This window comes from Manis javanica, chromosome 6, assembly GCF_040802235.1.
Source record: "Manis javanica isolate MJ-LG chromosome 6, MJ_LKY, whole genome shotgun sequence".
Classification (NCBI taxonomy): Eukaryota; Metazoa; Chordata; class Mammalia; order Pholidota; family Manidae; genus Manis; species Manis javanica.
Genome location: NC_133161.1, coordinates 91,799,976 through 91,822,093, shown reverse-complemented (window position 1 = coordinate 91,822,093; position 22,118 = coordinate 91,799,976). Strand labels below are relative to the sequence as shown.

General features: G+C 39.9%; 1 protein-coding gene across 18 annotated transcripts in view; it reads left to right on the top strand.

Annotated features, from left to right (window-relative positions):
- Positions 1-22,118, top strand: part of NRCAM (neuronal cell adhesion molecule) — a 273,084-nt gene that overhangs the window by 126,331 nt on the left and 124,635 nt on the right. For 17 of the 18 annotated variants that reach the window (XM_073239056.1, XM_073239054.1, XM_073239061.1 and 14 more), the window contains one exon: positions 9,288-9,364. The exons of the other annotated variant lie outside the window; for it this stretch is intronic. The gene's annotated coding sequence lies outside the window, so the exon portion shown is untranslated. The remainder of the gene's footprint in view (positions 1-9,287; positions 9,365-22,118) is intronic. 18 annotated transcript variants of the gene reach the window in all.

The following is a 22,118-nucleotide window of genomic DNA, read 5'->3' as shown; positions in this document are numbered from 1 at the left end:
TAAGCAAAACAATGAAGTGACAGATCTGAATTGTATAAATGACAATTTGGTGAAAAGGAGAATTGTACAAATTAAATGGGTCAAGGCTGTACAACTTTTCTGAACTTGAAGAGATAAGCCTAGAATGTACTATATTGTTCAGGGGTCAGATTAGCTCACAACACAATTAAGAATTTGGTGCTTCAGACTTGTTTTTATGCAGACTTTGAAATGCAAAAATATTAGTCACCTACTTATTGAATATTTAGATCCTTGTAAATTAAAGTAATGAGCATATGGCTAACTTGATTATATACAAAAAGTGGAGTTTTCTTATTACCTTATATATCTAATGTTGTCATACAGCATTATGCAGGCCTGGATTTTTTCCCCATTCAGTAGTGTATGTTAGCAGCCGGACAGAGTAAGACAAATGCCATATAATTTCACTTATTTGTGGAATATAAACAAAACAAAACAAATGAACAAAGCAGAAATAGGCTCACAGACAAGCAGAAGTGACTGGTGGTTATAAAGGGTGAAACAGGTGAAGGGGATATAGGGGCACAAAATGTCAATCACATAAATTAGTCACGGCAATAAAAGTACAGTATAGAGAATAAATTCAGTAATTCTTTAACATCTTTCTCTGTTGACAGATAGAACTACATTACTTGGGGTGAGCATTTAATAATGTAGATTACTGTTGAATCACTATATTATACACTCGAAACCACTATAAGATTGTATGTCAGCTATACTTCAATGAAAAAACACGTGCTTACACACTGCAATGTAAGCAGGAGAGACTGGGACTCACTTACACTGAATAAACACTGTCCTTATTTCATCTTAAAAAAATACATATTTGCATTGATATTTTAAAGGGAGACATGCTTTCTGTTTAATTCTTTGTTCAAATTCTTAAATATTGATCAAATTAGTGCAACATTTAATTAAATGTCCCATTGTTACCTGATATATTAATGAAAGATGCCTAAGTAATCATATTTTGTGAAGTTTAATACACTTCATTTCTTTAATCAAATAGTTGCACTGTTTTTTTTCCCCAAAAAATATCCCCTTTAAGTAGTATTAATCAAGTGTGAGCAATTTAATTTACCAGGCTTGCAAATTCAGGTGACTCACTTTTAATCAAATTCAGCTTCATTAGTAATTACATAATAGAACCTTGAGAGACTCTACGTTTTTGATCAACAGTAAAAAATTAAAAAATGGAGTGCTATTTACAGTGTCTTATCTGATTGTGATAAGTCTTTCATATGTGAAACACTACCTTTCATCTGAGAGCTTCAAAGAGTTGCACCTATTTTACAACTATATGGGAATTTGCCTGTAGTCCTTACCCTTGTTTTTCATTGGCTAGAGCAGCAAAATAAGTATTATTTCTGATTAAATCATTCCTGTCCCACCACCAGCCTCATGAAGAGTACATGCATGGCTTCCCATTTCTCGTAAGATAAAGACCACAAGATCACAAGGCTCTGTGTGGCCAGGCCTCCACCTGCTTCTCCAGCCTCCTTGGGGCCGTGCTCCCCTTCCCTCTGCTTTGTGCAGGCCACACAGGCCCCTCCCAGCCCCCATTCCTCAGCCCTCAGCCTTATCCTCCTTTCCTCAGAAAGACCAACCTTCTAGACTAAGCCAGTTGCCATCACCACACACCCTGGGAGCTCCACACATCTCGGCTTAGTGGATGTTTATAGATTCCTCTCTGTGATTTTTGGATCACTGTCTGTCTCCTACAGTCGACTATAAGCTTCAGGAGGGCAAGGAGGGGTCTGGTTCGCTGATGTTGTCATTGCTATTTCTTCACAATTGTATTTTTGGTGCTCAGCGCAAAGCTTGGAAAGTGAGAGACATTTAGTAAGGATTTGTTGAATGTAGAAGAGGCTAAATAAAGCAATGTTCTGAATGGCAGGACTTCCTTCTGTCCACTACTATGTCGCAAGCTCCTGGGCTATAGTAGTTGCTCATTCAATATTTGTTGAAGAAATTAATATTTTCCTGATTTTTTTAAGGACACAAAAGTATTGATAGGAAGGTGTAGGGTACACACTGAATTTTTTGTCCTGCAACTATCCTATTGTATTTATGTAGTTACAGAGATAGAAGGAAGTCCACAGTTGTGGTGGCTTTTATGGTGGTAAAATATATGTAACACAAAGTTTACCATTTTAGCCATGTTTCAGTGTACAGTTCAGTGGTATTAAGGACATTCACATTGCCGTGTGATCATCACCACCATCCATCTCCAGGCCTTTTTCATCATCCCAGACTGAAACTACCTGTTAAACAATGACTCCCTGTATAGCCATGTGGTTTTACAAAATGTTTTTGTTTATTGTGTTAGAATCTTTTATTCCCGGGACTTTACATAGACATTTCGATATATGTAAATGTAAACTGCTTTTGTTCCTTGAGTAGAGTGGGTGCCTCCCTTCCTCTGCTTCATTCTGCACCTCAGTTGGTGGTCGTGTTACGTGGAGACTGTGTTCCCAAGCAAGAATGCCCCAAGCAGCTTGCGGAACCTGGGGCCACATTGAGGAACATCTGCCAGTCCGTGGATGAGATGTCACCTCCCCCATTTCAGACCCCGAAGTCACCCTTGTTTCCGCCTTCTGCTCATCACCACCTCCTCCCCATATGCCCTCACAGTCACTTTCCTAAGACTGTCAGCTGCTGAAGCATTGGACTTGTGTCTTACTTTCTAGATTCCCACAGCTCTGTAATGTTTGTTGACAGAGTGGATTTTCCACCCTGCAGATGAGAAACTTTCCCAGTTGCACTTTCTTCTGGGAAGGAAATTTGACAGCCTCACAAACTGGTGTAGTTCACTGTTTGACCATCATTATCCCGACGATCGTCTTCACCGCGTCACTCACAGTGTGGCCTGTGAGTGGCCATGTCAAGGCAGCCTGGGGCTGCCTGTTAGCAGAGTGGATTTACAGGCCTTGTCTGCACCTACATTCTCTCAAAAATGCTCTTTTCAATTTTCCCCATTTACTAGGTACAATATACCTAGTATATTCAATATACCATCACATAAATCTGCATTTGGTTTAAAGTTAATGAAGTGAGAAATAGTTTCTCACTACCTGCTGTGTAAAACTTGTAGGGCCTTCATATTCATTGAGTTTCACTAGCCTCCTTTACACTTTTTCTGTAGTGAGGTAAACACTGTTACTTTATATTCTTTAATCATTTTTCCTCTACTGCTCTGAATATACTCATATTTTTAAATTAAATATGTTCCTCTTATTTTTAAATTAAATCTGTTCCTCTTCGATTATAGACACAGAAAAAGGACCAGTGAGGAATCTGAGGTTTCTATTGCATTCATGCCATGCTGATGCTATTACACAAGCCAGAGCCAGCTGCTATAACAAACACCCAATTGGAAGAAATTTCACTGGATGAATCCCTTTCCAACTTGTGTAACAGTACAGTGCTGGTAATGCATGGAGATCAACTGCATGGAGGGGAGAATCTCTACTCATCACCCTTCACAGGCCTCCACTGACAAGTCCAGGCCATGTAACTTCCGAAATTACACTGGGCATCACCAGCCAGCTAGCAGTGGAGAGACAAGAGGAGTGGAAAAGACACACTGGCTTCTTAAACATCTGGGCAAAGAAGTGATACATATTAGCTTCTGTACATTTAATACTGGCAGTGTAGACCCTGGCCAGGAACCTCCTACCCACAGTCACTCTACAAGACAGAAGCGGGCATGGCTCTTTGGTAGATAGCTAGCCATTACTGCACACTGCATTTCTGGATTTAGTTATAGTAATTCATCCTATAAAACTATGCAAAGTTCCATGTATTATATACCATGAACTGTTAAAATAATGTCTGTGAGAGCATGACTGCCAGTGCACTAACAGAAAGATGCCATATGCCCAGCACACAGCAGGTCAGTGTAATTTGCTCACAGTTGGAAGTTTTCATCAGTCTATGAGGTAGCAAATGATAATGTCATGCTTCTGGGGATGGTCAATGTTCAGTCTGTTTGATTTATGGAGGGATCAGTGGTTTCATTTCTCTGAAAAGTAAAACACGATGCACAGTGGTTCAACTCTAACCCTCCTGTCAGAATGGGTCTCTGCCTTACTTCCACCCTGAAGCTTAAGAGGTCATGGAGTTGGTCCCATGTCATGACAAGTTCACTACTCTTGCAAGAGTAAGCTGAATTCGATGCTAAATTTGGGGCTGGAAATCAGGACCCCGTGTCCCTGGAGCCCTACCCAGCCAGCTTGTGGTAGATGTGGACCCCTCTGGTTGAGGTACTAGTTCAATCCGCTTCACTCTGCTTTTTGGAATGTATTTTGTTTCATAGGCTGCTGAAATGACGAGAACTGGGTTTCAAGATGATTTTTGCCTTTTTGCCATGCCAAGTGGAATTAGGCTGCAGGATGACAGGCATACCCCAGAGAAACCAAAGATAAATGCCAATTTTAATAAGGCTGTTTGTTTATCCTTTTGTCTCCAGTTAATAAGCATGAATGGGCCCCAAATTTAGTCCAAGGATCATGTCAAAGGCAGGAAGTTAAGAAAAAAATAAGAGTTTGGGGTTAGTCCATGATTTTGATACTGGTGAAGTTTTGTTAGGAGCAGAAATTAAAAATCAGTATGGAAAGTATTATCATTTAAAAGTGATAAAAGCACAAAACAGTTTTGCATCTTACATGTAAGAGTGCAGGTATATAAATATATCATTACATGTAAGAGTTTCAAAATTGATGTTCTAAAAAGGATTTCTTGGCCATACTGATTTTTTAAGAATGTAAATAGGAAATAATTGTCACAGTCAAAAACAGAATTGGTTTGAGGGGTCAGATGCTTGATATTTTAATGTACTCTACCCTTTGATATATGCTCATTAAGGCCAGTTTTTCTAAATCAACCTTACAGACACCAAAGAGTAAGCAGTTTTAATGTCCTCACAGTTATGCCAGAGAATATAAACCTGTAAGATTTTGAGCATTTTTGCTTGCTGATATTTTTTTACCTAATAGTGTTGCCAGTCACAGGTTTTCAATTACATTGAATCTGAGGATTCTCATTTTAAAATGAACAGAATAAAACAACAAAAAAGTCCTGCAAAAAAGTCATGCAAATCAATCATTCCATTTGCTTTTGAATTGTCAGGAAGGTCATTATTTTATTTTTCTCTGAGTGGCTAAGGCAAGTATTCACTTTCTTGAGTGACTGATTTTTTTACATGTTATACTTCTGCTCATTGAATTACTTTTATGGTAACTGGTTTGTTGTGTGTACTGTGGCCTTTGGGTTTCTTACATCTTTCACCTAGGTGTTATTTATCTTTTCTGAAGGCTACTTTTAAATTACATCACATCTCATCTTGACCTTTTGACTTAGGACTGGTTTTTATTTAATAGGATAGATTGATTGTATTTTGGTTTAAAGAAAAATAAAATTGTTACTTTGTTATTGGAAAAATAATCCTTCCCAATGATGTATTACCCTATTCTGTCCACCGAAATGTATTTTAGAGTGATGAAAGCCCATTGACACAGTCATCAAAGCAAGAGTAATGAATGTAACAAAAATTCACTCCCTAGAAATATTTGGCATAATTGCTGACATAGTAATACAATTAATACATAGTGTTTTGGTGGTCTTTGCAAAGGCTTTAGGGTTTAAATAATCACAGGGAGGTTGAAAATGAGGCAGTGCCCTATCAATAATACACATAAGCAAGGAGGAAGTAATTTTCCCACATAATGCCTGTGGGAAATCACACTGCTGCAAAATTATCTATGTGTCCTTTTCCGGCCATTTTGCCCTGAATTGAACTATACTAAAAATGATTCAAACTTATCGAAAGAACCACATTCCTTATACTCTTCCTTAAAATTTATGTTCAAAAACATATTCTATACCATATCCAGTTGTATTCTCATACCTACCCCTTTGTGGAACATCATTAATAAGAAGCACAGTTGGCAGAGGGGCATAGAACTGGCAGTGGAGTAGGTGGCCTGAGAACTGGACTCGTAGACCATGGGGAGGTGAGTAGTACCAGCTCAGGACTGCAGGGACTTCCCACTGACAGCTGCTAAGTTACCCGAATGTGCGTCCTTCCTGGAGATTTTGACTCCATGGGCCACCCCCAACACTTCCTAGCGCTCTCATTTCTTGGCGTCCTCCAAGCCTTCCTCTCAGCCTAACCACTCTGTCTGCCAGTTTCCTCTTCTGCTATCCCCCCTTAGAGCTCAGTAGCACCCCCTCTCCAAGTTTATCCTGTCTTCTCTCAAGAGCCATAGGGTAAAGCAGGAAAGGCACAAGGTTTGGATTCAGACAGAAGCGGTGTTGTATTCCGGGTGTATTCCTTTCAAGCTGTGTGTCTAGGGTCATCTACCTAACCTCTCCGTGCTTCATTTCTGCCTGTCTCAGATAATGATCCTTCTAGAATTGGAGGGTCACCTGCAATATATACACAGGGCCTGGGACATAGTAGGAACCCATGAAATGTTAGTTCTCTTGTCTCTGCCAAGTAAAAATTACAGTAAACTTAGTTTTATTGACATGCATCTTTAACTGATTCACGTCCAGTATTGGGCTGCAGCCTCCAGTTATCTGTGACAGAGGTTTTCAGAGTAGCCTCACAAGCAATATGGTGTGGTTACTTCAGACACAACCAGGGGCCAAACAGTGAAGATTCCCCTGAAGGGACTGGGTCAGGAAGCTAAAGCACTCTCTGAGTTTCTGTTGATTTTTCTGTACACAAAAATGTGTTGTAGAACAGACTTTCAGAAGGAAGGAACAGGCTGCCCTTTGGAGATGCATATCCACCTTACCATGATTGTTTGCAGAGGAAGGAATGTGGTATGTTTTGGCCAGGGGACCCACAAATGCTTACATTCTGCTCTGCCTGTGAGGTCCCCAAAGGAGATACTTGCAGGGGGGACATAGACAAAGCAGGACAAAGTAAAAGTGTATTATTATCTGCTGGTCTTGAGGTCCAATGCAGAGCCTCACTGGAACTTACACTGGGCTGGAAGAGGTGACAGTTTCTTTGCCCTTGACTGACCTGGAAGCCCAGTAGTCCATTAGGCAGGGTCTGATTCCTGAAGGCCCAAACCCGTGTCAGACATTAACACTGCACTGTGAAGACAGAGACTGACCCAAGGCCCACATCCAGTAAGAGGAAAGAAGGACACAGAGGGAGGGGTTTCCCAAGGGTCAGGTGTGGTGCTGGGCTGACTCACCTGTCTCAGGTCCTGCGTTTTGCCAGAAGCAGAGCCGAGCTGCCCTGGGGAGGAGATGGTGGGAGGTAGAGAGATGGCTAGGTGGAGGGGAGAAAAACAGACCACATCCTTGTGCTGACCTAGTCAAGTTCTAGCTATAAAGGTACACTCGCATAGTAGGACAATGAAAAATCATAAAATTATTCCATTAATAAAATAAAAGATGTGGAATAATATCAGATGTCATGTTTTTTGGTAAAAACCAGTGTTCCATCTGTGAATCCTGATTCAACTTGGGTAGGAGTCAAATGTATGCTTGCCGTGGGTGGGCTTAGGAAGGACAGAGGGGTTACCCCAGAAGCCAAGCCCCCCTAAACAGTCATCCTCTCCAGTCTCCACCCTCAGTCACCACACTACTGACAGTGTTCTTTCCTCTTGCCTAAAACCTTCAATATGTTCCCTTTGTTCTCAAGTTCAAGTCTAGACTCATAAACCGGTTGGTGGACAAAGCCCTTGCACTCTGGTTCCCAGTGACCTCTGTAGCCTCCCCCCTCTGCCCTTCTCCTTACTTCCCATCATCACTGGGGCTGTGATCCCCTCTATTCAGGATGCCCTTCTTACCCATTTTTACAGTCCCTCATGTGTTATCTCCTGTGGAAAGCCTTTCTTGAGGCCCCCCTGTAAAATCAATTGTTTCTTCCTCTGTGGTCTCAGATTGCTGTAAAGGCTGCATTTTATGGCAGTTGGTGGTGGTTCTGTTTTTCCCATCAGTGTTGGACTGCGATCCCTTATGTCAGGAAACATGTTATTTACATTTTATTCTTTTTTCCTTATTTACATTTACCCAAAGTATTGACAGATACGTATTAAATGTTCAATATGTTTGTTAGATTGACTTGTTATTGTAGACATAGCTTCAAATTCTTGTAGACTTGAGAGATGCCCTCTCAAAAAAAAAAAAAAATTCTTGTAGACTCTTTCCCACACACCTCTAGAGAGTTTTTTTTTTTTTAATGGAAACTAAATGACAAAGAGAGAAACTGGGATACTCTAAAATTGGTTTTAATTACAAGGAAGATTCACTGACCTCCACAACATTGCCATTGCCCTGGTAAAATATCATTGCATCAGATCCCATGAAACTCTATTAAGAATGACTTTACATATAATTAAGATCAACCTTTTTGCAATTAAGTACAGAAAACATTTTATAATGAATGCAGAAGCTAAAACATGTGAGATGATTAAACATCTTTTTATTTTATTAATGGAATCATCTGGCGATTCACAGTTGTCTCAATATTTGAGTGCAGCCAGGGGTTCCTGAATTGACACTTGTTTCTCTTCCCTGAAAGGTTTTTCAGAGGTTGACAGTGTCACTTCTGTTTCCAAAAGCCAAAATCCAAAAAGCCACAAACCCTCCCTTGGAAAACTGAATTGGTTTCTAAAAAAACAAAACCTGATGTGTTCAGCTGCAATTGTTCTCCCTGTCCGCGCTGTCCTTTTCTGGCTGATTCTCAGCTGGAATATTGCAAAGGAGACATTGAGGCCGAGGAGCCGAGCACTGGCGATGATCAGACCCTGGAGCTGTCCACAGCTGAGCCTTTATCACAGCTCTGCAGGGCCCGCGCTGCTGGCTGCTCCTGTCATCTCCTTAGGGCCCTCACTGAAAACCTAGGGCCTTTCAAACATAGTCAAAAGAATCCCTACTCTCCTATATCAAATTTTAAAATAATAATAATCCCCCAGCAAGGAAGTATGTTAGCCACCCTGTATACGTGCACTACACAACCCTCTGTTCCTCTAAGCTTCAAAGAGGAAACACACATGACTCTCTTTTGGGCTCCATTGAAACATGGCCACCAGAGTTTTCGTCACCACTCTGCTGTCAGTTTTGATTGAAACCAGCAGAGATGTGTTTTGGCAAATCTCTCATAATTTGTCTTTCCTTGCAGGGCTCCCCCTGTCATTGTGTCTCCCATCAGGAATTCAGTTGGAGTTAATGTACTGAGAATCTGCTGTGACTGGAGACCAATGTCTTGTTAATATTTCCCCCCACTCTTCAACCCACAGAGCAATGCTAAGAAGACTTTTGGTTTAAAGAAATAAAAGGAAGAAAACTTATTCAGAGAAGAGGACCTTCTTCAAAGGTAGGAGTGTGTCTTCTTAAAAGGTTTAAATTAGGTAGTACAGAAGGGAATTACACCATAAAATGATGTCATTATGTAATATCATTGCCATATTTAATACTTTCAATCCAGGGAGCATGATAAATACAGAGAGCAGGAATATAGATGCAAAAACATTAATCATACTGCTTGCCAGGAGGATGGATCAAATACATACAGAAGACAACCGGCTCTTCTATGTCCTTTCATAGTAAAAAGATTTTTGTTTTACTAAGTCATGTATCATAAAGTTCAGAAAACAGTCAGCACAATAAAAGCATTACTAGTAAACAATATTTTTTGGAGGGATTAAAGATTTAAAATGATAAGGAATCATTTATTTTTAAAAGTTTTCTTTTTGATTCTCTGGTATATTGAAAATCTCCCAAGAATATACTATTTGTACATGATCTCACAGTGAAGTTTAAATAATACAAACATAGGCTTGGAAAGCTTATATATGACTTTAATATGTGCTTTCTGCTTTGTGAATCCATTCCCCACCCCTCATTTCCCACCCCTACCACCCACCCCATTTCCATTTATGTCATTTAGAATTATCAGCTCTAGAACAGGCTCTGCCAGGCCTCTGATGCCTTCTGAAAAGCCATCTATTATAGCATTGAACTTGATGAAGAATATCTTACTTGGAGATCTGGAACATAGTTCAGAGAACTGAATCTCAACCAATAATGGCTTTCTTAAGGAATTTATGAGAGCATGATTGTTTGGACATTTAGTCCTCTACCTCATAGGTTTCATTGAACAAGAAACTCTCATGAATGTTAAATTAAGAAAAGAAGATTGTATGCAAGATTTTGAGGTACTAAAATCCCCCAAGCATGTTGTTCCTTATCTTTGAGAATTCTTCAATTGCTCCATTCATATGTTGTTTTGTATTTAAGAGGAAATGATCTGTGCCTCTGTAGAAGTTGCTCCCATTGCGTTGTATTGAAATTGATTTCATATGACTAGGTAGTTCTCCAGGTGTTTCAAAATACCACCAGAAATTCCCAAATCAGTAGCCTGGAAACTAAGAACATTGCTTTGTAAATCAAATAGCACACATTTTGTTCTGGCTGTAGAGTTCTTCAAAGGTGAAATTACGAAAGACTTGCAAAAGTGCTGAGGTGGTGATGATGGGTAATACCATTACCAAACGATGCTTAATTTTATATAAATGGCTCTTTAAATGGAAAGCTCTCTTAGTTTTGATATACCTGGGCATGCCTCCCCAACAGATGTCCATATTTCATGTAATAAGGACCACCTGCAAGGGAAAGCAGTATAAGAGTAAGAGCCATCCATTCTGATGGGGACATGGAGGTCTGTCCCAAATCACAATTGTTAGGAATTAGTAGTAAATGATGTGAAGCAAAGTGGCTTCAATAAAGCACTAGTAATCAGCAGTAAATTCTGGCAAGTTCTTCTCTAGATAATATATAGTGTGATACCTAGGAGAGGTAGAAGGACAGCAAGACCAGGAGCTTATTTGTAATTTGTGATGGTGGCTTCTAGGGAAAAGGGGAATGAGCGAGAAGACCCCATGGTGCCCTTTAAGGTGGCTGCGATGGGACTCCATGACAGGCACTTTCCCCCTCCCCAGGGCACCTGCAGGTGGTTTCTAAGGAGTTTTCCTGGCTGGTGCATTATTTTCTCTTTCATTTATTACATGAGTTATTTGACTTAAAACCTCCTTCTTCTAGAGCAACAAGCGCAAAGTTTCAGTTCTGTCTTTCTCGATACATTCTTCTCATTGACCTTTCCGGCTAGTCTTTTATTAAATGAGTAAGGGAACTTTGAGCTGTCAGGCATTATGAGAGCCACTAAAATATCTTATTTTATCTTTGTGAATGATTTAATCTGATCAAAACTAAATACTGAGTGCCCTCCCCAGCTCTTTGCCTTGCTCCACAAAGACTCCCTGAAACTTCCCGAAATTCTGAAGCGCACTTGTATTCAGAATGTCCCCAGGCTATTCAAGAATTCAGCCTGACATCAGAATAAGAACTTTTTTTGTAGCTATTTCGGGTTTTCAGTAGTCTTTCCCACGTTCACCAGGGCGCTGTGGTATCTGAAAGATGTGAGCAGCCAGAACTGTGGTTTGCTAGCCCCCATTCCTACCCCTACGTCCTTCTCTCTGGAGAGCCCTACCTCTGTCGATGTCCAGCCTCATATAAACCCTGTGTGCACACTCATTAACAACTAATGTGCAAATTCTCTCCAAGGAAAACCTGCCTTTGACCTGGCTTGAAACCCATAAGCTAAAATGCAGGACAGCTAATGTGGAATTTCAGTAAGTGGCCGGAGGAAGGAGGGGCCTGCCCTGATGTCCTGTGTGGGACTGGTCTTCTGCTATGGCTGTATCTGTGTGAGTTTGGCCCTGGTGGTAACCATAATGAGTCTGAAGAAGAAATCATTCCCCTGCTGCCGCTTAATGTGTGTTTCCATTTGGCAAAAGCTGTATTGAAAGAAAAATCTGGCAGGTTATTGGACTTAGTTAAGAATTGGTTTTGGTTGATGATTTGAAAGTCTCTTTTCCCCTGGGATGCATAGTACTACCTTTTTAGAATTTTTAAATGCTTACATCTTAGGAGAAGGATAATTATGGTCTGATAATAGTAAGACTAATAACAGTAAAAAGACTGTCTTATAATTGTTGATTTATAAACGTGAGTCAGCATTTGATTACAAAGCCCAAACGGGGCTACTGTTTTCGATACTATTTAAGAGTAAAAAGATCTATCAAAGTTTTGTCCTACAGGGTCATTTTAAAGCTGGGAAGTTTTATCTCCTGCTACCTGACAAACACAGGGGACACATATCACCCACAAGGAAGACTCATCTCACGAAACTAGAGAGGAGAAGCTCATGAATGAAAACAGTCACCCTGGGAAGCCCTAACTTACAGAAACCAAGATCTAAATCTAAGGCCATGGACATTCACCTCTTTATTGCTTTATACCAATTAAAATGGATTAGGTATTTAGTCAGCTAGAAAACCAAAACAATCTTTTCTTGTACTTACTAACTTACTCCCGCTTGACCCTGACATATGATGAGGGAAGACTCCAGACCTCACCGCAGGGACTCCCTCTCTGCAAACCTTCACACACTTGGACAGTCCCTCCACTGCGGCACTGTCATGCTCACCACCAAATTGCTGGAAGCTGAATGAAGGATGAACGTTCTGTTCTTCCACCCGCTGTACTGCCCAGCTTTCCACTTCTATGTGGAGTCTAAGTAAAGCCTGGTGACCTGGGGTCAGATGAAAGCACAATAAGTCTCACGTACAGTTTGTGTAGGAAGATTGAATTATAATACACTTCCCATGAGTTATCTCTGAGATCTTATGGCATTCCATGATCAAGATGCCTTTAATGATTAAGTCCTTTCCGCCCCTTGCTTCCTGTCCTTGCAGTTCTTAGGGGACACAAGCATTTTTCTCTGGAAACCCCCCCATCCCCACCCACTGCTCCAGGCTGCTCAGCGTGGTAGCTGTCTCTGAGGGCTTAGAGTCGGCGGTTGAGGGGTATCTGAAGGAAGACGTCAGCCTTCCCTCTCGGGAGGCGGGGAAAATGGGAGGTTGTGCGAGGTGAGGGGAAGGTGACAAAGGTGGTATTATGTTTTTGTGGCAGCAACAATTAGTGCCAGTGGTCAGGAGGTGGATTCCTGCAGCTTTCATGCCCTCCTCCCCTCTCCTCCCACTGCGGTCCAGGGAGAGAAACGTCTGCTTTGGAATTGGAAGGAGAAAATTGCCTGAGTCACTCTTGAGCTGGAAATGTGTAGCGACTTAGCATTTATACCCCAGTGGTTGGTGTGGTGACCTTTGCAAATAGCTCTTTAGAGATGCTTACTGGATCCAATTTGTTTTCCCTGCTGCTCTTTTGGCTTCTAGTTTTAAGTGTTTTCTAAGGTCACCAGAATTAGAGCTGGTGATGATAAGGCTAGATCTATGGGCCATGGACTTTAATGTGAGAGCTTACTGAAATGGCTAGAAGTGTGCCACAGAGCGGGGAGCCACTGCCCTGTCCCCCTTGTTCCCAGCAAGTTCAATCTCTACTGAAATAACTCTGTGCCCAGAGGAACCTTACTCAAAATGACAATTATAAATGGCATCCCTTAATCATTCAGAATTATATTCTTTATGTTCAGCATCCTCATGACAAAATCAATATTCATTGAACTTTGTGCACCATCACCAACTGAGTGAGATTCTCTGTGTGTTGATGGTACCGGGCAGCCTTAAAGGTGCAGGTGAGCATAACTTTGTGTACACAAAGGCAGAGATAGGTGCCTAAATGCTGGATGTGCCTTATCGGACCCTTTCCTTCCAGCATCTGGACATTTCATCCCTGGCTGATTTTGGAGAGAGTCAAATCCTGACAGGAGAGTTATCTAGGGAACTACCCAGGAGGAAAATGAAGCCCAGTGTGGAGCAGGAGGCCCCGCTCAGGCCCCTGCTGGTCCTGCAGTATGTTGCTGTCACATCTGACTGCATACACAAATAGATGCTGGGGCTTTTTTTTTTTGCTTTTGCTTTGTTTTGTTTTATTTTGCCTTTCACGACCACATTCATTTTGTAAGGCAAAGAAAAAAATCTCTTGGAAGGATTCAAGTTTTTGTATCTGCAGAAGACGTTTCTACAGCTTTTATCAAACTTAACTGGTCTGCAAAGCGTCTTTGTTTCTGGTTGACTGTTGCAGAAAGCAAGTCCGTAAACCAACACAAATATAGGAGAGAATAATTTCTATTCAGAGTCAAGTAGAATATGGTGCATGGGGCTGGTACTGAAAAGGCTTTTTTTTTCTTGCAACATGCTGGAAATTCACATTTATATTGCTGCTTCGTGTTGGTTAGCATGCACGGTTAAACAATGGGGCATGCCAGCCGACGTGGCAGTGTTGATTAATGCACTCCTTGAATGTGTTGATTAATGTATTCCTGCAATGCCTCCTTAAGCTGCGACGGCACCTGAGGTGTGTGGGATGTGCCTCCTCACCGGCTGCTGTGTGGCTCCCATGGCCCATTTGCACTTCCGTCTTCCCTGTGTATATTTCACACCAGTGCCTTTATAAATAAAACCACAGATCTAGCAGATGTTTTACAGAAATACTCTCCTCTCACAAAACTGTTCTACATGATCACCTAGCAGGGACTCTAAACTATGAAGTTCGTAGAAGGAATGTTCTTCTAGTTAAACATAAAAGCTTGCTGCCTTCTGTCTGTCCATGGATGATCCTGCCCTGACTTTCATTTCCATTCTTCTCAAAGTTTTGCAAAAGACAAAAAACTGAAAGTACTACGGAGGGCAATTTTCACTTGAATAGTACAGGAAGGAGTATGCCAAGGGACTATTAGACACTTGATGAACTTGGCATCTCAGTTGGAAACCCACTCTTCCCAGAGGCAGGGCTTCCCATCAGCCCAGCCAGGGTGATTCCATTTCCAGTTGGCTTCTTTCAGGGCTGTGACTTTTCTTATTGAATTATGAATTCCCGTTAAACCGCAAAATTTTTTCATAGCTTGTTTCCAAAAAGATTCATCTGAATGGCCTTCTGACTGGCTAATGGGTTGAAAAATGGGAGAGTTTTTGTTTAGTATCTTTCACTTGTTATTTGAGACACAAGAATTCTACTGCTACTTTTAAAACTTTCTAGCCCTAGAATCTCAGCAAAATGACCAAAATGGCAAGAAAGCAGGTTCTAAAATGGTAAGAGAAGGTCTAAGCATAGAAGAAATAATTATGTGGTGTTGGGGTGATAGTTTGGCCACTGCCTTGAGTCTCCAACTATAGCATTTTAATAGAGGAAGCCATCAGTTCTCTTCAGAAAAACTGCTTTTAACATTGGGAAAAGCAAAGCAAACAAGTTCATCCTGAACAAGAGGGGGCTTTTATATGTTAGAGAGTTACTGTATGAAACCAAATAAAGAAGTGAAGTCACCAATATTTATTCCATTTACTTATTGGATGGTGAAGGATGGCATTCTGATGCTTTCGAGAATAAGACCTGAGTGAAGATTCTTTATTCATTTAGACTGGGCAGTGGCAGACCCTTCAAAGGGCTACTTGGGAAGTTCATAGACTCAGGACTTCTGTTATTTGATTAGTGATATCTAACCCAAAATTTGCTAGTATTTTAAATATTTAGTTATATCTGTCTTAAAAGGAATATTTGTGGGAAACAAAGTAAAAAACAGAACTACTTCCTTGGAATTTACATACATAAGTTTCTCTTTTTGGTACTTGAGGTACATAGAATATGTGTTTAAATCATCATAATCCATATTTGATGTGGAAGACATATTAGGAGAAACTAATTCTATCTGATTTTCAGAGAACCTATAATTATATGATATGTTTAAAAGAGAAATGCACTGAAGTTACTGTCGAAGGGGGAGTTCACATTTGTGATTAGACATGCATTTTCTCCGTTTGCTTGAATTCTGCAGGAACTGAAGTGGTAAACAAAGAGAAGGAGCTAACATTATTAATCCATTTTTCTGTGAAGCTTTTGATACTGTATTGAACAAAAGCCTTGCTGACAGAAGCTGTTGGCCTGGTGAAGGAGAGGCCACAGGAACAGGTTATGAAAGGAGAGAATGGAAGGCAGAGAACAATCCATGTGAAGAAAGAGCACAAGGGAATGGTTTCTGCAAATTTCTTTTTTTTTTGTCAGTAAGCACAGCAAACTGTATGTAGATAATGTAGTTTCCTAAATGGCTTTGTTCCCTGGGGCAAAAAAAAAAAAAAAAAAAACAGAAAAAATTTGACAAGCATAAGTAGACAAAACCATCATATTTAAATTACTCAAATGCCCTGGAAAATATATCCATCTAACTTCCAAGTGTCCAGTAAAATATTTCTTCATTATGTAACATTTCCCTCTTACAGAAAATCCAACTACAGTTGTGCTTTAATACCAAAAGAAGGCCTTCAAAATGATCTTATTGTGAAAAATAATAAATTATTTGACAGGGATGTTTTTGAAGGCCATTTAAAAAGCTTTCTTGCTATGTATAGAAGGATAGGCAAAAATAAATACATCGTAGTCTCTTGCACCATCATGGATACTTAGTTCATGCTCTATAAATATTTGTTGAACTGAAGTGAGTGCTTGCTATGTACCAAAATCAAGAGTTATCCCTAGGAAAAACCTTCCACCCTTCTCTCTGGGTCTTCCAATGGATTGCTGGTGGGTTACTCAGAGCAGCTTTATGGTAAATTGATAGACATTTTTATTTTCCTGAAAACAAACCTTTGAACACTAGAATTTTTCTTCTATAGGACAACCCCAAGATCAATAAGGAAATAGGTTTCAAATACCTACATTGTAATGGATTTACACATTCTACCCAAATTATTTTTATTACGCTTATGTTGCTGCCTTGATCCAATAAGTAATTCAATGTACATGGAAAGGCTGTGGAAAGATCTTTGTTATGAAAAGTAAAAAACTGAGAGACTTTTATAAAGCAGATTTCTCTCAGCTGAGAGTCAAACACAGTTCTTCACAAGTATTCAATAACCACTGAATATATACTGACTTTTAGAACCATTGCCCATACTTGAACCTAGAATCTCACCACTTTATTGACAATAAGTCAAGGTTTATTCTGGAGTTATTTGAGTTTCACTAATACAAATAAAAAACTAACTTTTGGGACTTACATAGTGCCCATATAGTGACCATCTTCATTGGTAAATATTATTGATTGACTCACCATCAATAGGGAAGTGTGAGAGGTTCTAATAATACAGTCTGGATTATAAGATATATGGCTCCTGCCCTTCAGTGACTCACACTCTTTAGTTGTAGACATATAATTTGGCTGTTCACACACATATGTGTGTACTAGATATACACATAAAAGGAAAGCACAAAGTAACCTTGTGAACTATTAAATGTGTGGTATAGGTTAAAAATACTCTGGGAGTCCAAAGGAGTGATGACCCCTAGATAGATACTGGGAGGCTGACAAAGGTTTATGACTGATTTGAACCTGAACTGATTGAAGGAAGAATGGTTCTAAAAGTATTTCAAAAAATTAGATTTAAAAGAGTAGAAATTATAGTAGGGAGATGGCAAAGTCTTGATGCAGGAGGGAGATAAGAGTGGTATTTGCAAGGCAAAAGGAAAAAATTGGCATGAATAAAAGCAGAATGTAGACCCTAAGAAGTGGTTGAAAGTGACTTCGAAGAGTTCCCTTCCTTTTTTTTAGAGATGAATATTTATTCATTCATTCATATGTGAATGAATGAGCCATTCTAAACATCCTTAATGAGTAGGAAGCATGCTGTATATAAAATGTATACAGCACAATTACAATAGGGTGTAATTTGTCCAAACAAGGTAAAAATAATACATATGTATATATTTATGTATGTGTATACATACATATAAAAATATAATGGTGATAAAGGCGTATGAAGTTGTAGTGTGACAGCTCTGCATGGTGGCATTAAGAAAATCCATGAGAAAGAACATCAAAGATAATCAGGCATCTTCCAGGCAGACATGGAGAAAGACATTCCAGCTGTGGCAGAGCAGAGCCATAGGCGATACCACGTTGCTGTCGACACACTTTGAGTGATTGGTGTGAATGACGGCAGAGAAGTCGGCGTGCCATGAAGGCAGGTTGGAGAGCATTGTTTCAGACAGGTTGTGGGATTCCACTTGAGGACTCTGAGTAAGGGAGTCCCATGATCAGATCTGAGTTTAGAACAAATACCCTGACAACTGTGTACAGAGTAGATGGGTGAAACTGGAAGCTGGAAACCAGTAGGAGACGAGGTAATAAGCAAGAAATCCTGACCCAAGAGCTTGGAAGAGGAGCTACCAAGAGGGAGACAGTTTCCAACATATTTGAGTGGACCTGGACGCCAACTAGGAATGAAGAATGAGGAAAAGCAAGGCCTGACATTGGCCTTAGTACTGGGTGGATGACGGTGTTACTGACCAGAATAGGAAATGCAGAAGGCATGCTTTCAAGAGGAAGATCTAGTTCTATCCTAAATACCTTGTATCTGAAATATGTCTGATTGTGAATATACTGTACTGAGCTTGCTTAATGTTTAATTATGGAATGTTGCTCCAGGAAGAGGGGATTCCCTGCTCTGGGCAAGTTTGTTATGAATTTGCTAAGACTGGATAAAGGCAAGGGCAAGATGCTGAGGGTTTAAGAATGGGGTTTATTCTCCCCCATTCTTGGGGGCAGTGAGTCTCTCCCCACTCTGGGCTCACGCTCTCTGCTCCCTGCTCCCCCGCTCCACTTCCCCACCCCTAGCATTGGGAGGAACTCTGTGGGCAGGTCTCTGGTGACTGGTGAATACCTGGCCAGTTATTACGGGGAATACAGGGAGAGGAGATAATGGGTGTTTCCTTTCCACCCCTCCCCAGGCTGGTTCTCCCATGACTGAGCAGCTGCTCTATCCCCGGTAAACATCCCATAGATGTGCAGTCAGGCTCTTATGTATATATACAGTGGGCGCTATTAAGGCCAGGCAGGAATCCCTGTCAAAAATTCCCATTTTCTCCACATGAACCCATTAAGTTTCTGAGTGAGAATCAGTGAGGTGTGTCCACCATTGTTTTGAGAAGTTAATTTGGCATCAAAAACTCAATGAAAGCACATTAAAGATGAAGAAAGCAGGTAGGAAACTACAGCTGTGATAGCTGCATGAGTACTGAGTTCCCAGAACTAGGAGACAGACTGTAGAATGATAAGCACAGATGCCAGGAGTCAAGCAAACTGCAGCAAGCAAATAGCAGCCCCTTACCTTGCATTGTCCTGTTTAGATCTAGCTGAGCTTGTTTCCCATCATTCCATGAAGAGTATTAGGTAGGGCCTCTCTCCCTTGGTTGAGTTTCATCTCTAGAACTCAGAACTGGCTTGGCAGCAGTGATAAGTGATCATCCCAGCTTGTCCTTAGAATTAGTGTACTTTTTCAAAGAAGGGGGGTGGTCTCCCATCAGCCACATATGATAAGAATTAATGCTATCAATCATCTCCAAGAGAAGAACTGGCCCTAGAAGCCAAAAGGCCAAAAACTCTTATTAACCGAGTGACCTAGAATGTACACAATTCAGACTGAAATGACTTTCTCAAAGAGCAATCTGAACAAAGAGAATTTTGCCAAGGGCAAAAATAAAGAAAAACAGTACATAGCATGCCCAAGGGTCACTGGAAACATTTTTTGAAGCAATAACATGGGACAGTATGTCATTATTATGAAGCAGAAAGATTTGAGTCCACTGTAAGGGGAAAGAGCTGCATTGTTTCTGTTTCTGTTATGTTTTTGCTGGTTGTTTTTTTTGTGCTATGATCACTATTTTGAAAGGGTGACCAGTTAGATACATGGCATATGATTGAGGTGGCATTTCCATGAAGTATGTCCATTTTAATCATTATTTCATATTTCTAGATGAAAGACAGCTTAGCCCTAAGGCATGTGCTAAGATGAATCACAAGTATCAGAAATATTGTCTTACAGTAATGCATAGACTGCTAAATGAATTCATGTGTACTTATGGACAAATTCTGGCATAATTAATGTCCCAAATCTAATCTTAAATGCCCAAATCATAATTTCTATTCATAAATATTTCATTTTGAGCTCCTAGGTATTTCTTAATCAAAACTCATACCACCATCCATGTATCTTCTAGTCAATTAATCAAATGGAAAACAACTGTAGTTTTATAAAAATAGAAAAATTATCTAATTTCCTTTCTACTTCTCATGTACATGAGATAAACAGAAAAAGTCCCCACATCTGACTGGCACTCCTTTCCTTCATTCAGAAACATGGGATGGGATAATAAGCCGCCCTGTGGTTCATGTCATGGGGGCACCCTTCCTTCTTCAGCTCCACCAGTCAAGTCTTGTCACTAATGACCTCCCTGGTGCCTGGACCAATGTCTCATTAGTTCTTGTCCTAGAGGTCATACTGGGGATCCAGTAGGCCATGGAACCTATTTTCAGGGAAACCATCTAATATGTTTTTTTAATTTCTATAAATTTTTTAGAGAAAACCCTTCTAGTTTCTTGTCCACATTTGCATTGTTTTGAATCTGGCTGGCATATAACCCACTTTGACATCTGTAATGAAATTACATGCATCATCTGTCAGTAATTTGCTTTCTGATACAAGGAATAGGAAATGTTTGGTAGGTTACACAATAACTATTTTTAAGTCACTCAAATTATATAGAATTCTTTGCAAATAACAGCGAGTTCATTGCAATTTAAATTCACTTTCTTATCAAAATTATTCTTTCTCTTCTTGGCATTTCATAGTTGTGCCTTGTATACTTCTTCATTGTAATTACATGTTTTACCTCTATTTATAGAATATAGAGAATCTTGTGCAATTTCCTTTTTTATTTGCATGAAGAATTTTTTCTTAATGAGAATTTGTGAGTCATTGAAATCTAGTTCTATAGAAATACACATCCAATATAAGCCAAATTTGTCTCCTGAATGACATGTAAAGTAAAATAGAATTTACTTCTCAAAAAATTTGCTACAACTGAGCTGATAGTATTGTATTTTGATAAAAAGTATCTGAACTTTAGAACATTCTTTTTCATGATTGAGCTCCTATTGATTCATAAAACATTTTAGTGCCACAAAAGCAGCACCATTGTATAATTTCTATCCTATAATAAATAAGGAAAGAAAATGAAGAAATTCTAAGTTGTAATGCCAGATCTGATCAAATTTTTGCCTGGTCCCTTTATATTAGCATATTTCATTGTAGCCTACATGCCTCGCCAGGGTAGACACCTGCCGTTCTCCTTTGAAACTGCTCACCTGACCTGTGCCCGACTCAGCTCTGCCCTCGTTTAGTGCATGGAGGCAAGCTGTTTTCTCAGAGGGTCTCAATTCACCCAGGGATGTGTTTGTCTTATGCTTCTCTGTTTTGTTGACATATGTGTATGACATGCTGAAAGTAGATGCATATTGTAAAAATATGCATATTGTTTCAGAAAATAGATGTAAAAACAGCATCTGGAATCCTCTAAGACTGTATTTCATAAAACCATATTGGCTTAACTTCATGTAATATATTTTTATGTCTTTCCAACGGTGATGGCCCTTCTTTAATATTTAATAAGGTAAAATTAACACAGTGTTGCCATAACAATTCACAATAATCCAAATATGCCCTAAGCAGTATTTTTTTTAATATTTGTTTGGGGGTTTTTTTTAGCCAATGCCTATAAAAAATGTCCCCAGAAGTTTTGAGAAGGATTAAATTTGCAGGTAGAAAGTAATACCTTAATAGTAGAATTGAATATTCCCAGTGATACCTATTTGAAAACTGTGTTCTCCTGTAATAAGTCACCATATATGAGGCATATTATGTGCTAGACATATTCTAAGAACTTGCGTTTTTATCTCATGTTATCCTCACAGCTATTATCCTCATTTTACTGATAAAGAAACTGAGGTACAGAGTTAAATACATCGCCTACAGACACACAGCTAGTAGATGGTAGAGCAGAGACTCAGTAAACTAAGTCTAATTCCGAGCTGTGCTTCACCACCACACCTCTGCCTGAACAAGACATGTGCCCACTGAAATGCTTTAATAAAGGAAGCCATTGGCCTTGGGAGTTCTGGTCAGTGTGCTGTGTGTACATGACAAATAAGGTCTCATATGGAAGTCAAAGCTATTACCCTGCTGCCTGTTCACATCAAATAATAAATCTAAAGGCTGTCAAGGTTG